The sequence below is a fragment of the Pteronotus mesoamericanus genome, unplaced genomic scaffold (genome assembly GCF_021234165.1).
Source record: "Pteronotus mesoamericanus isolate MK-2021 breed Mesoamerican mustached bat unplaced genomic scaffold, CSHL_Meso_final scaffold_85, whole genome shotgun sequence".
Classification (NCBI taxonomy): Eukaryota; Metazoa; Chordata; class Mammalia; order Chiroptera; family Mormoopidae; genus Pteronotus; species Pteronotus mesoamericanus.
This window is the reverse complement of record NW_026555329.1, coordinates 31,611,407-31,622,531: the sequence shown is the minus strand read 5'-3', so window position 1 is coordinate 31,622,531 and position 11,125 is coordinate 31,611,407. Positions and strand designations below refer to the sequence as shown.

At 34.4% G+C, this 11,125-nt stretch overlaps 1 protein-coding gene across 3 annotated transcripts in view; it reads left to right on the top strand.

The window, feature by feature from the left end:
- The first annotated feature begins 4,224 nt into the window (after positions 1–4,224).
- CD36 (CD36 molecule (CD36 blood group)) overlaps positions 4,225–11,125 on the top strand; it is a 76,745-nt gene continuing 69,844 nt past the window's right edge. For all 3 annotated transcript variants that reach the window (XM_054564385.1, XM_054564380.1, XM_054564379.1), the window contains exon 1: positions 4,225–4,449. The gene's annotated coding sequence lies outside the window, so the exon portion shown is untranslated. The remainder of the gene's footprint in view (positions 4,450–11,125) is intronic.

Sequence of the window (11,125 nt, the reverse complement as noted above, 5' to 3'; positions counted from 1 at the left end):
ATTCTTCCCAGTTTATGATAATACATTTTAACTTGAAAACAGTAGAGTCTCTCTTCCTTAAACAAAAAGATACTTGAGAGCATAAACTTTGCCTCTTTATTTAGCATTTTTCCTAAAAGAGTAGCACAATGCCATACACACAAATAGAATTTCAATATATTTTGCTGTTGAATTAATAGATGGTTAAATGATTGTCCATCCCCCTTAAAAGGGAAGGATGCTGCTTTGGGAGTTATAATATTTTATGCAAATTCTCAAAAAGGCCTTTACAACTAATGAAGATAAAGGAAGGAAGTAAAAAATAAGGAAATAAAATTTAGCAATAACTTTAGGCTTCAGAGACTTAAGAACATTATTCCATTAGATTATTTTCAGTAGTAAAGATTTTTCCTCATTACCTTTGAATTACAAAAATAGATATATAATAAGTTCTTTCCCCTAAAATCAGTTTTGAGAGTAAAAGACAATAAAAGCTTTACCTTAAGTTGATGTTTAGAATAAAGACAATTCACACATGTATAGATCTGAGTTGAGCAAGTTAAGCAGAGAAAGTAAATAGGCCTTTGACACAGCAATCCAGCAGGGAAATTCTCCTTATGAAGATTTTTTTTGTGGAATTATTTATTCCATGCTAACATGGTACTATAAACAGACCCACAAACAAATAGAAAACCCTGGTAGAAGACTATGCTAATAAATTAGTTATAAACTAGCTCCAACGGTTCTTTCAGATCCTGAATATATCCTTTATGCAAACTGATTCAAGGGTGTTTTCTAAATGTGTTTTTCCTAGAAACAAATGAGCAGGTTAATATGTTTAAGTATCTTGGTGAATATTCTTATTGTTTTCAAATGTGTGTGGAGGCTTATGCCAAATTTTCTCACAAGGCCACAAACTAATTCTTTCCTTGTGATGTTATGCTATAGAGCAAGGAATTCAAGGACAATTTACTGTTAACTCTTACACAATGGGCAGAAATATAAAAGGAAAGGCAAAACCTTGATTTAAAATTCGAATGTCTCTCAAGGGAATATTTTTAAAAAGATTTCATTTACTTTCAGAGAGAGGGTAAAAGAGGGAGAAAGAGAGGGAGAGAAACATCAATGTGTAAAAGATACAGTGATTGGCTGCCTCTTACATGCCTCCAGCTGAGGACCTGACCTGCAACCCAGGCATGCGTCCTGACTGGGAATCAAACCAGTGATCTTTTGGTTTACAGGCTGTTGCTCAAGCCACTGAGCCACACCAGCCAGGGTCACCAAGAGGATGTTTTAAAGCGTCATATTATTAAAGTCCCAAACACATTCATCATGACATACTTAAGGATGAAGTCAATGCTGTTAATACTTGACAAAGTACACTAGATAACTCTGGCTGAATGGAGAAGAAACCTATCTGAAAAAGGAATAAATAGCACCCTGAAAGCATCAGAGAAACTGATTTGGGGAAGGAGAGCAGATATGAGCACTACTGCCACTCTATAAATGATGCTTTGTGTATGTACAGGTAAATTTAATTGCTTGTTATGAGAAAACATTTTCACAAAGTAGTGGGAAATTCCACAATGATATCTTGAGAAGAATATTCTATTAACAGCTGCTACAAGCAGCAGGATTGTTGATCCAGCTTTAATGCCTTAAAGTTATACCATTGGTTGTGCAACGAAAATCAGATGAGGTTTTGATTTTGTATAGTTGAAAATTTTAGGGTTGTAAATACTTGAAAGGCCAATACTTGAGAGAAAATGCTGAGTTTAATTGAAATTCTCTGATGAAATGTTTAATTTTGAAGTTAAATTCAGAAGAAAATTTCTGATTATTCTCTGGATGAAGAAGGTTAGGGTCTCGACCTGGTTATAACTTTACCATCTTAACTATTTTTAAGAGTCTCATACTGAAGTGCACTATTGAACTGATACCCATCCCCTGAAATTTTAATCTTGAGAAAAGTAGTTCCCCATTTCCTCTCCCCACCAGCCTCTTTAATTTGTTACACACACACACACACACACACACACGAATCAAGTGTAAAACGTTGGTGACACCAACTAAAACTTAATCACCTACTCAAATATGATGTTGACCTATTGCTGGCATAATGGAGGCCTTTCTGTTTCTTGTTTTTCTCAATTCAATGCTAAAATGTTCAGTTTAGTTGTTATCTCATGAAGTTTGAAAATATTCTCTTCGAAATACTTTGTATAATTTGCTGCATCTGCAGCATATAAACTAAAGTGGTTTTGAAGTTTTCTAGTTGAATTTATTGGAGTAACATTAGTTAACAGGATCATATAGGGTATATTCAAGAGTGCATTTCTATGATACAAGTTCTGTATATCACACTGTGTGCCCAGCACCCAAAGTCAAACCATCTTCTGTCACCCATATATTAAGTCTCCTTCCATCCCCGCTTCCCTCTGGCAATCCCCACACTTCTGCCATGAGTTTTCCATGAGTTTCAATTTTATATCCCAAATATGAGTAAAATCATATGGTTCTTAGCTTTTTCTGGCTGACTTATTTCACTTAGCATAATATTCTCAATATCTATCCATGTTGTCACAAATGGCAGTATTTCATCTTATGTCTGAGTAGTATTCCATAGTATGTATGTACCACATATTTTTATCCAATCATCTATCGAAGGACTCTGGTTGTTTCCATATCTTGGCCACCATGAATAATGTAGCGATGAAAACAGGGGTGAATATACCTTTCTGAATACATGTTTTTGAGCTTTTTCTGTGGGTGCTGAAGAAAGGGATTGCTGAGTCATATGGCAATTTTATTCTTAATTTTTTGAGGACCCACCGGACTGTTTTCTATCAGCCACAGTCTTTTTGTTTATTTGTTTGTTTTAGCTCAATCCATCCCTATTCTTTCCTTTCTCTCACCACATAATCTTCATAAGTTGATGCCCAGGAGGGAGTGAAGAGTTTAATGACAATGAATATATAATTCATGGAAAGAAAATTCAGGATGTCCTCTTCTTATTTGTAAGACATAATTCACATTTGAAAATGATGGTACTTACAATGCTAGATAAATGCTATGATACTAATTGTGATTCATAGAAAATATATGTGATCCTGTGGTCAATGAATTTTTAGTTTTTCTTCTCACTTCTTTGATAAGACATTTTGTTGAACAGTTCCTAGTTCAAGTAACAAAAAAGCTTTTATAAATACAAATAACATATTTTTTCATAGTGAAAATGGTCCTAATACTCTCCGTGTCCATCCATGCTGTCACAAAAGGTAAGATTTTCTTCTTTTTTACAGCTGGGTAGCACTCCACTATGTAAAAGTACCACAACTGTTTTATCTGCTCATCTACTGATGGGCAATTGGGTTGTTTCCAAAACTTGATTATGATAAATAAAGGCTGCAGTGAACACAGGGGTTCATATATTCTTTTGAATTAGCGTTTTGGGTTTCTTTGAATGTATTCCCAAAAGTAGAATTGCTGGGTTATAACAAAGTTCCATTTTTAGTTGTTTGAGGAACTCCATACTACATTCCACAGTGCTGCACCAGTATGCATTAAGACCATTTTCAATATGAAAAAAGTATTCAGCGGGGAGCAATGAGGGCTGGGTGGAAGTGGGCAAAGGGGGGAAATTTAAGGTCATCTGTAATAGTGTAAACAATAATAATAAAGTTATACAACACTATAATAAACAAACAAAAATGGAATTGGCATGCATGTTGATTTCTCAAATGTAAAAAATAAAAATTTTAATCAAAACACCCTGACAGTATGTAACACTTTCTGCCGCATGAATTGAGGTAAACAAAAAAAGTAACATTACTACTGAAGCCATATAAAAGAGAAAAAAATACTAGAAAGTTAACCAAAAGATATTCACACTTCAAGGGCTTACCCACAAAAATTACTAAATATAATTTGTCAAATAAGTAATAATTAATATTCACTATTATCTTACACATATCTAATCAAGAGAAGAAAATCTGAACCTGTCTTAACACTATCACAGCAAATGGTAAAGGAGAGAAACAAATTGATTATTAATGATTGATTATTTGAATTATGTACTATTTTTCATAAGCACTGCAGCTATCTGTTACAGGGCATAACAGATTTTAGCAGGAAAAGGATTAAGGGTTTTATTTTCCTCAACCGAGACACAAAATGAATGAGATTTTTCAAGTTAACTAATTTCATCTGGCTCAGGTGTCAGGAATCTATATTTATCTTGTGTTAGGCATGCGTCCGAAGTGCTGAAAGTCTCAGGATATCAATCGCTTTCAGAGGTCAGAGTAATCTTAAAGACAGATGAATGGTCAAGACCCCAGGCCCCCTGTCTGAGTTCTCAGCTGCTGTGCTGTAGAAATCATGTGTTTATTTTCTGCGTCTCCTCCTCCAACAGTCTCTCTGAAGCCACTCTTAAAATCCTACATCTGGGCAAGCAAGATCCTCTAGAAACTGGTGAGCAGATTTATTTTTGTACGGTGATGTGGCTAGAAATAATTAATGGGCTATCATCTAGTAAATGATTATTATTTTAACTCTTTATAAAGATAAAGATTCTCTGGTATAATAATTGTCTTTTAACAGATTTGTAGGTTTTTAACTAATTGGATGAAGAAATAAACAAATTTCACATTTCTACTAGTCTCTAAATTCATCCTATGAAATTTCCATTTGCACATTGTCATGCCTTTAATCTAGAAGTATCAGAAAGCTTAAATTTCTATTTCAAAAGTAAAACTTTACTGAAAATTTTTATTTCTTCAGGTTCTCTAAGTTAGTTTAGCATGTGCTAATCTAGATTGATTTTACATATATTTTTAAAATTTGTTTACCTTCTTATAGGCTTTAAAAAATATTACTTTGAAAATACACTCTAAATATCTGACCAATTTGATTTTTCTCTTCCAAATTTTAAAAATACTTTTTCAATGAGACTAGAAGTCGAATGACCTTTGTTCATAAGACTATGACACTATTTTTTGCAGTGTTGTCAGGACTGACAAGTACATTTAACAAATCATTTAAAAGACCCAGTCCTCTTAACAAACTGACTCCTAGATGGAAAGAAGAAAATAATCTTTTCATACATAAACTGATTGATCACTAGCGATCACAGAAGTTGTATTGACTGCAGGAACCTGATATCTTTTTATAGGGGCAGGGGATGTTGTTGCATAGACTTTTTGTAACATGTTTCATAATATGACTGTAAAAGAGGGGGAACACTGCAAAGAATGATAGAGAAGTGACTTATGCAGAAAGGAGACTTAAGTGTGTGTGTGTGTGTGTGTATAAATTTAAGTACAAAAGTTAAATGCTGATACAGAAAAAAAAAGAAAAAAGCTGTTCTCTCTGACTCTTTAGCTATCCACAAAGCCTGGAGATGAATTGGATAGGCTTCTTTACCTCCAAAGATCACTTCCTTTTATTCTTTGGAGAATGGCTGCTTGGAGCTGTGCTGAATTTTGGGGAAATCTTTCTGGGTTGATACTCATGTGCTGACTTCTTGCTTATTCCTGTGAGAAAACTCAGCACTCAGGTGGGTTTTAGATCAGGTGAAGAGAAACAGACAACCTATCCTCAGGCATACCTGACTAAATAATAAAAGTGGGATTTGTTGGACAATATATGAGACTTCTCTAATCCTGACAAGGGCAAAGGAGATATATTTTCAAGTGATTCACAACACAAACAGTAATTACTTGGAATCAGATCCTTTTGTAAAGGATAATGCCAACTTTGCAGTGAACTGTTCTGAACGTTTGAGAAAGCAAGCAAACACCTGAGGATAATCAAACAATTTCCACCTGGGAATAAAAAATAAGTTCCTGAACTCACAAAAGTTATTTTTAGGAGAAAAAAAGAAAAAAAAAACTTTAAAGTATTAAAAATCAGTGACAAAGACCGTATAAGGCTACAGAGAGAGCTAAATAGAAAAATATGTTTTTCTTAGAGTGAAGAAACACATAATAATATATTGCTGTGGATGTGATTATAGCTCATTTTGCTTTAGGCACTAATTGCTAATTAAGATGACTGGAATTTAATGTTCTTGGTATTTATAAACTAAGCTTTACAGTTCAATTATTTGATAAAATTTCACAAAATTATGAAATGAAAAAGAAATGCTTTAAAGTGAGTGGAAGGGGGAAATGTTTTTTATTGGTCACCTGCCTATATGTTTTTTATTGCTTTTTTAGATAAAAATTGTAAAGTGTGTCACCACTTTACTACAACCTAAAAGGAATGACCTGGAATGAGGAGCAGGGAGGTACTAGAAGAGAAGGAGTGACTATATTTCCATATCAGGTTACTGGAATCCTAAAAAAAAAAAAATGCCTCATCCAAAGTGATTCTCTCAACTCACAATGAATTGTTTACCAGGAAAAGGAAATTGTCTAAAACTAGCATAAGTGCATAGAGAATATAAAAAGAAATATAGTAAATAATTAGTTTTATTGTTTTGTTTGTTGTATGTCAAACTACAGAAATTGGCTAAGCCACTGGAAACTTTTTCTTTTACAAAGAGTAATTAGTATGCCATTGCTTCTATTCCATACAATGAGCTCTCTAGCCATTTCTTTATGGAGAAGGCTAAGGTGAATCCTGCTTTGTGTCTTCTGACAAATTTAGTCTTGTGGAGAATAAATAACTCTTTAAAATAGGTGCTTAGTGGTACAATGTTAAACAGTTTAAGATGTTTTGAAATATACCCAGAGACCTTTGTCACACAAACCCTATCATCTGAAGGAGGAAATGACAGAAAATTGGCAGGCAAACGGAGGGGACATAGCAGACAGCTTGGCTACATTCACCAAGGATTCCAGAATGTGCTCAAATAGAAAAGCATTGTTTGCCCTTCAATGCTTGTGAACTTTAAAAGTGGAATAAGGACAGTGTTTTTTAAAATATTAGTTTCAACTCTAAATTAATGTTATTTTTTATCATGTAATCTTCTAAATATAAATCATATTTCTCTCATTTTAATTTTAGGAAATCAGAAAGCCTATTAATAGTCATGTCATGGTTTTGAAAATTAAGAACATAGTCTAATAGAACTTTAACTGGAGGCTCATTGTATTCTGTGCTAGAACTTCATTATTGCTCTATTTGAAATGTAACAGATGCCATAAGGTATCATTTTTGGTTTCATTCTAGGAAGTTTTAGAAATGATAAGAGTTAGTTTATTCAGTCTGGTGGTCCCGTAGCATGGACCCTAAAAAGAGTATCTGTTCACAGCACATACGAATTTTTATTAAGTAAGCAGGACCTTCATGACAAACATTCTTATTTAATCTTCTAAATATAAACCCTAACCTTAAAACAGCCAAACAAAACAAAACAAAACAAAAAAAAACCCCACTATTATTTTTATTGAATACATAATGGAGCCACTCTCATTCAGATTCACTTATTCCTTGACACATTTATTTAAAAATATTTATGAGCACTTACTTACTATGTGTTACACACTCTTCTACTATTAGAAACAAGGCTGTGTTGAATTTTTATAAGAATCCAGGAACTTTTACAGGTGGTTGTTCTAAATTTTCTTTTTACAGAATAAAACCTTTTGAAATTTAAAAATAAAATCTGTCAACTTTGTAAATGACACAGACACAGCATAGGTTGAATTTTGTAGACACATTCGCCACCACTGCATGCACACAGAACCCTTAGTGAACCACCAGTCTGCCGGAGGCCGTAGACCAAGCGAGTGATGGTTACAGGGTTGCTTCCCCCGCCCACTCTTAGCTCCTTGCCATTATGTTTCTCAATCCATAATTTATTCTTAAAATGCTAAGTAACATACAGCGCATGGAAACCCCTCCAGAATAAAATAACTTAAAGTAGTGTACATACGAAGGCTTAGGTTTGATAGTTTCTTCAATTAATGTTGTTGAAGTATCTTGTCTGAAATGGGGAACAAATACTAATCTAAATTTTAGCTTGGTTTCGTAAGGGAAAGACATCTGGTTTCTATGGAAATGTCTAGTTTCTATGAGTCCTATCCTTTTTTAAGAGTTTTTTGGTCAAATGTTACATCAAGCAGACGTAGATGGGCAATTACAATGCAGGAGAACACAAGCTGTGATAAGGGCCCTATGCAGTGATAAGGGCACTGTGTATAGACCTTTGCTATTAAAGTTGGCACATCCCTCTGGCTGATAACTCCAGGAAGCCAGGGATTATTTGCAATTTAGTATCAGCAATGCCCAATGCCTGACACATGACAAAGACTCAGTAGGTAAATTATAGTCATTTATTCAAAAATATTACATGTAGATCTTTTCTAACCTAAAATATTCACCTTCCACTAAGGACTAAAACTAAAATTTTAAATTTTTTTGATCATTTTAACAATTAAAAAGTCTATTTCTCAAATCTATTATTCTTTGCATTCTTACTGAAATATCCAAAATGACGTATCTCTATAGCTAACCCTTGAACAATGTGAAAGTTAAGGGTACCCATCCCTGTTCAGGTGAAAATTTGCATATAATTTTCAACTGCCCCAAAACTTAAGTTGTTCCTTGGTGTCCAAGGGGGATTGGTTCCAACACTGCCACAGATGCCAAAATCCATGGATTCTCAAGTCTCCTATATAACATGATGCAGATTGATGTATACAGGTGGCCCTCTCTATCTGTAGGCTCCCAAATATATACTGGGAAAAAAAAGAAAATAGTACAAATATATATTGAAAATTATTTCCATATAAGTGGACCCACGCAATTAAAACCTGTGTTGTTCAAGGGTCAACTGTACATAGCTGCATAGTGGTGCAGCTTTTTTGTGTGAGAATCCTCAGGCAGGTTTATGGCGTGTTACCATCTTTAGCACCATCTCCCCTTTCCCAATGTGTTTGGCTCGTTTGTATTTTTGTAATATAGGGAAGATGATCTATTAAATATCAATAATGAAACTTAATAGATAAATATTCTGTGATTCAATTGACACTAAGTATTTAAACTTGCAGACACTGATAGTCTCTCAGTGAGTCAGCACAAGAAGCTCATTTATTTCACCTAATTCCACTAAAGTCTTAACCCTTTCCCCAAATCCATGTGCAAAGCTTAAATGTGCTTGCTTCTGTGTTCACTCTTTTAGTTATCTTCATTGAGTATACCACGTTTTGGATAAAGCTAGAGAAAAACTCTTAGCTTGGTCAATTCCACTCTGGGTCTAGTGGTCACCTTCAAACTATATTAACTTTACCTCCAGGTGTAGGTTGTGATTTCTCTACTTATAACTTTACAGGAAACAATAGCAAGTATTACGGTCATTCTTTGGCAGGCTAGTCACACATGCCCCCCAAACTTTCTCTGAGGGTGGGGGTGAGAGCTGACTAGCAGTAGAGGCGCTGTCATCATCTGTTGTCTTTCCCAAGCCCTTAGTCAGAATTCCTTCCTGACCTCACTGAGAGCCTCTTGAAAGTTTCTTTACCTGTAGTCTTCTGGGCTTCTGTGTATGGCATCTTCATACTGCAGTCCTAGGATACTAGTTCACTAAAATTCTATGCTTTACTACATGAAGTCAGGAAAAACAAGATTAGGCAAGAAATAAAGCAAGTCCTGGGAGACAAGGCAAACTGAAGGAAAGCTTACTATAATTTTTAGCACTATCCTCTCTATCCCATTAATATTCCTCCTGAGTGTTAAAGATGCCATTTTGTTTTCTCTCTAAAATCTCCCATAGATTTTTGTTTTCTCCCATAGAATCTCCCATAGATTCTGCACATACTATGTGCAGAACTTCTGTACATAGTAACAGCAAGAGCATGTCTTAAGCTGAAATCCTGTAGATAAATAAAAGTAATTGACATAATCTGAATGGTCTTTTGCTGAAAAAAAAAAAACTACTTAATAATTATTTACCATGGCAAAGCAACAGCTATGAAGTTGGTTTTTTGTTTTGTTGTTGTTGTTTTGTTATTGTTTTCTGAGGTTTAAGTCTGGGACTTTATTTTCAGCTGCTCTGGCAACATTAACATGTATTCATAGCAAAACCTGTAAATACTAGTGGCAATAGTTCGTAGAATACTTGTAAACCAAGATCCATTAACTTTCACAAGTGAATTCTACAAGGAGCATAGAATTTCAGTGAGCTTTTCTTTTTTAAAAAAATATTTTATTTATTTATTTTTAGAGAGAGGGGAAGGCAGGGAGAAAGTGAAGGAGGAAAAAAAATCAATGTACAGTTGCTTCTCGTGTGCCCCCTTACTAGGGACCTGGCCTGCAACCCAGGCATGTACTCTGACTGGGAATCGAACCAGCAACCATTTTATCTTGTCACTCCAGTCTAAAAGCTAGGATACATTCTTGATTTGTATTTCTCACTAACTAGCTAATTACTTACCAAGACTTAGCTATTCACACCATCTTCTAAATTATCTCCCCTATCAGTGGTACATATTTCTGAGATCTTTCCCAGCTTCTTCCCCAACCACTGCCTTAATTCAGACCATATGTTTTCTTGCCTAGATTATTTCAAAAGATTTCCTCTGGCCTTTCCTCCAATATATTCTTCACGTTGCACCAGAGACATCTTCCTAAACCCAATTTTATAATGTTCTCCTTTCATAGAACCCTTGAGTAGCTCTATATTGCTTTCAAGATACATTCTTGAAAAGAATTTCTAAGTATTCAGGCACAAACCTCAGTCTCCCATATATTATGCATTATATTAGGTTTTTCCTATGCCATTTGTACCTGCCTCTCCAGTGCCCTCAGCAAATACTTCTATTTCCCAAGTTGTATGTTTCTTATGGAAGTATAAATGTCTTTATTCCCTTTACCCAGACCTGTATTTTTAAAAAACATTTTTAGAATTTAAATTTACTGGGGTTACATCAGTTCATAATATTATAATTGTTTCAGGTATACATTTCTATGATACATGTTCCGTACATTTCATTATATGCAAAAATTAATACAACTCAGAGCTCGTTCTTTGAAAAGGTTAATAAAATCGACAAACTTCTGGCTAGACTCACTAAGGAAAAAAGAGAAAATGTTCATATAAACAAAATCAGAAATGAAAGAGGAGAGGTTAGCACACATTACAGAAATACAAAGGATCATACTAGGATACTATGAAAAACTGTATGCCACCAAATTCAATAACCTA